General features: G+C 39.0%; 1 long non-coding RNA gene across 2 annotated transcripts in view; it reads right to left on the bottom strand.

Annotated features, from left to right (window-relative positions):
* The window catches only part of LOC118766360, a 25,333-nt gene that overhangs the window by 7,702 nt on the left and 12,631 nt on the right, over window positions 1–5,000 (bottom strand). Inside the window, exon 3 of one of the 2 annotated variants that reach the window (XR_005002296.1) lies at window positions 2,950–2,952. The exons of the other annotated variant lie outside the window; for it this stretch is intronic. This is a non-coding gene — a long non-coding RNA (uncharacterized LOC118766360). The remainder of the gene's footprint in view (window positions 1–2,949; window positions 2,953–5,000) is intronic. 2 annotated transcript variants of the gene reach the window in all.

Consider the following 5,000-nt stretch of genomic DNA (forward strand, 5'->3'; position numbering starts at 1 on the left):
TTACCAGTGCCGGTGGCATGTAAGAGAACTTTCCGTTTCGCGACCGTTGCCAGCACCGCCCGTTTCGTGTCCGTTGCCAGCCTCGCCTGGCCCTCGTGCGGTGGCCACATAAAAAGCACCATCTGTTCGTGGCCGTTTGCAGCTCTGTCTGGCACCAGTGCGTGGCACGTAAAAGCCCCACTACACTCACGGAGTGGTTGGCGTTAGGAAGGCATCCAGCCGTAGAAACACTGCCAGATTTGACTGGCCTGATGAAGCCTTCTGGCTTCACAGACCCCAGGAGAAACCGTCCAACCCATGCTAGCATGGAAAACGGACGCTAAACGGATGATGATGATGGATGATGATGATCTATATATATATCTATATCTATATATATATATATATCTATATCTATATATATATATATCTATATCTATATCTATATCTATATATATATCTATATCTATATCTATATATATATCTATATCTATATCTATATATATCTATATCTATATCTCTATATATATATATATATATATATGTGTGTGTGTGTGTGTGTGTGTGGTGGTGGTTAGCAAGCTACTTACCACACAGCCACTCCTGCGGAAATGTGGAAATTATTTCAAAAAACTGCCGGTCAAACCGAATTGATCCTGATTTGGGTCTAGATAGAAAAGAATGGCATAATTAAGACAAAATTGGATGCGCATTTTGACCAGAGGTGTACAACAGCATCTGCCGGCCTTCTCGATACTTTGACACACACGCACGCATGCACGAGCACACAGTATTTAAATATGAGCTACTAATAGTTTTATACTGTGGAAACAAAAATTCGGCAGATTTATCTATTGTCTTGTGACTCAAAGTAATCTTTCAGAATACAGAACATGGCTGCTCTATGACAAAACACAAGAAAAGGCGAGAGAAAGGTAAAGGCAAAAGGTGGAATTATTGTGTTTCCGCAGCATGAAACTTTTAGGAGCTCATATTTAAATACTATGCATATTCAATGATATTTATCTCTCACTGGACGGATTACATTCTTGTTGATCTATTATTAATGGAATAGTAATCTATGCGTGTGTGTGTGTGTGTACGTGCGTGTGTGCGTGCGTGCGTGCGTGTGTACTTGTCTGGCAAGTGATTTGACGTATTACTGCATGGAAGACACTTATATTATATTCAAAAATATGCAGTGGAACCCTGTCAGTAACCTGATTGCAATTAGCATAATGAAAAGTTTCTCACTAAATAATAATGATTGAGTGAAGTTAACTGCCTTTGCGTATTTTTGAGTGGCTAATATGTCTTCTACACTGTAATTGTTATATGTATATATATATATATATATACTAGCAGCTAAGCGCGGTTTCACCTGGTCTGTTTTGATGATGTGGCTGTGATCGTTTTCGGTTAGGCATAATCTATACCAGCGTTTCTCAACCTTATCATTTCATGTCCCCAGTTTCGATTGGAGCCTCCAGCTGTATAAAAATTTCTTGACTCCCACCCCTTGTCAGAAAACAGCTTCAGGAGTTGTGAAGAACGAATTTTTACATAGTCTCTTTCTGAGAGCTATTCTATTGGACCTCTGTCTAATCATTAAAACATTGGTTTAATTATTAACATAGAAAGAAATTATACATTAATCCCTATTTTTGTAACCAGTTGTATCCATAAAAATTTTATTTGCAGAGAACAGAAATTGAAAGAAGATGTATGAAATGGATGTGTGCGTGCGCGTATGTGTGTGTGTGTGTGTGCGTGTGTGCGTGCTCATCGTATAAAATTTTTACGATAGTTGATTTATGGAAAAGATTATGTTAAATTTTTGAAATGCAAATATGAGAATGAAAATTAAGTTCAGACCTCTAAATGGTAGCTAGACCTGGTAGAAATAGCAGCCAAATCTCCTTCAAAACACCCTACTGTCTTAATCCGACAATTCTGCGTATTATGTAGTTTGAATGAGAAACTATAACTAAAGATTAAGATTATTAACCCCACAAAGAGGTGAAAGAAGAAAGACTGCATAGCGAAAGTTTTGACTGACTGTCATCCTATACTCCCCTTATCGCTAGTGAAATGGTATATGCCGGCTCTGTGAGCAACTGGTTGTTTTAATGGCAGAACAAACAGGAGAATTCCATTAGAAAAAGTTTTAATCATTCTTCTCGGTAAGTATGGGGGCTATGAAAACAATACAAACCGCATCCCAACCTATGCACCTGTCTCCACATGTGTGCCATTGTTCACGCAAATCCACCCAGCCGTTTGGCTGTGAACCTCAAGACAAAAAAGAATACAACGATCGTCCATGTCCAATTTATATTATAGATATATATAATGTTCCCTCTACTATTCCCCCCTCAGCAATCTTTTCAACATCAGACAAACCAGTTACTGACTGGTTGATAGGTTCACAAAGCACCTCAGAGACATCTGACTTGGCAATGAGTCTCCTGTCTCTCGACATTTCTGCTCTGCTAACCATTCCACGCAAGATCTCACATCTTTGGCATGGCTGCCACTCCTGCCTCATCCACTACTCATATCCAGGAGGAATAGGAGTTCATTTTCTCTTTCCAAACCTTTCGATTTCAACTCCTCCACAATTCCTCTAACCTTCTTTCTACCTTGTTGCTTTATTCGTTCTCCCCTCTAACACACCACTCCACACAACCCACTTATGCTCTTAACATCCCAATTACTCCATCCACCACATACTCACCACTTACTCTTAATAAACCAATGCCGTTTCCATGAACACACAATCACCGCCACCATACACATCTTCAGAACTCTCACACACTCGCAAACACACATCCTATCTCCACCTTCTTTCCCCCTTAACCAGTACTTACACCAGCACACCTACACACACATTCTCTTGCTAACTAAGACATACATACCTACTCTCTGCTCCTGTATAACCCCCCTCAACACACACACTCACATATAAACTCACTTTCATTCTACACACACATATAAATATAATTGTTCAAGAACGCACAATCACTCACACACCTTCATACGCTTGCAACATATGTTTTTTCCCTCACATAACTTTCTCCCACCCATCATTCCTATCTTGATTTTCGATTGCTTTTAACACTTTCATCTCTGGTTTGACTATTGCTCCCAACAACAGCCAATCCTTGCCCCTGAGTCTTCCAGCCTTCTTACACATGTGCACGCACCCACTTAGCTTGACTACCACATCTCTCATTAACACACACACACACGCACACATTCTTCACTCTTCTTGTTATTTATCCTTGCTCTCCTCTCCATCCAGCTTCCTCCTCCACCACACAAGGTTTTAGAATTTTCTCCTCTGCCTGTTTTACTTCTGGCATTTACGACTGGATTTTTCCATTTCATCATCTTAAATCAGGGTCCCCAAACTTTTTAGACCATTGACCCCTTCGTGAAATCCTTGACTCCCTCATCAATCCCCAAGCATGTACAAGAAAATAAATAATAATAATAATTAGTAGATGTGCAGTTTCCAGGCATTTATCAACCTCATGAATAGTCCCACCGACCCTTGGGGATCGATATTGACCACTTTAGTGGCCCCTGTCTTAGATATCTCTACTACTGTATAACAAAACAATTATTGAAAAATCCTTTTTTAAAAACCAAATCTTTTTTCTTCATTCCAATCGCTTACAACTGCTGCCAGGTGCTATGACTTTACTTCCAACACTTTGCACTTTATCTTGCAACCTTTACAGACCCCTAACTAGTTTTTCTATTCTTCATTTATATTTTCTCCACACACCTACACACCCTCAAAAAAACCACATGCATCTTACACACTTACCCTACCCCCGTGCTTATCACTAAACACAGAAACCCTCCCACTCCCTCCCTAACTCATCCCATGAAACTACATTCTCCCCTGGCAAATAAATCCTTCCTTTTTATCTCCAACCAACTTTTCTCATTGATTTTTCTCTTTTATTTTTCTTCTCCATCTTTCTTTGTATGAAGGACTACTGCCCGAAGCACCAAGATTCTTTCCCTTCCCTTTAAGCATTAAATTAAAGCCATATTTGTTAAAATGTTAAAACTTGTTCCTCACATATTGTCTTCTTTTCTGTTTTGTTCATTACCTTCACAGCACACACACACACCCACACATACACACCCGTACATGTATAGAAGACTAAACTTGATCTATTTGACAGAATACAAATGTCTGGCAGTTATTCATATCCTCGCTGTCCTGAGGTCTCGAAGACTAGCTTGGACTATTCCCCAAGTATTCTTGGATTCATAATGTCCATGAGGTAAGTATTGATCCAGTCAAACTGCGAAAGCAAAGATCTCATCAGTAATGAAAGGGAAGGAAGTTTTATCCCACTCTACAAATAAATTGTAAAAGGATCGTTAAATTGCTAAGAACGTGGTTCTTTTGCTTATAGCCAGCAGAACAAATGCAGGAATCCCCTGAGCAGCAGCTCTCTTCCATTCTCCCATACAGGAATGTAAATGGGCCGTCTTGCCAAATGGTGATTGCCTAATGGACAATTTTATTTCTGCCGTAGTTGTAACATCTAACAAATGTTCTAAGACAGACTCCTGATGTAAATGATTGATGATAGAAGTTAAATTGAAAAACTCAAACCTATCATTGAAATTATAGGAAAGCAGATTAAGGGTACACTCAGTTTTTAAAGTTTGCTGTTTATCTATCTTTGTCACCTTTCTCTTTACCGAGTCATTCTGGTGTCATTTCCAGTTCATTCAGCATGTGTGTTTGTTAAATATTTCAATTTAAAGTTCCATTTCCTGAAGTCTTCCTGTTTCTTGTTTGCTTTTCTTTTAACGTATGAGTTATTTCTTGATTTGACATCCCATGATTGAAGAGGTGCTTTGTGGACAAGGACACCAATGGTGATTCTCTTAATGTCCATACTCCCATTCAAAAATTTTTATACTTTCCTCGCTGTTGATATCGCATTGATTTCTATTTTGATATCATATCGACTTTAATAAAATCGATT

Source organism: Octopus sinensis, linkage group LG1 (assembly GCF_006345805.1).
Source record: "Octopus sinensis linkage group LG1, ASM634580v1, whole genome shotgun sequence".
Taxonomy (NCBI): Eukaryota; Metazoa; Mollusca; class Cephalopoda; order Octopoda; family Octopodidae; genus Octopus; species Octopus sinensis.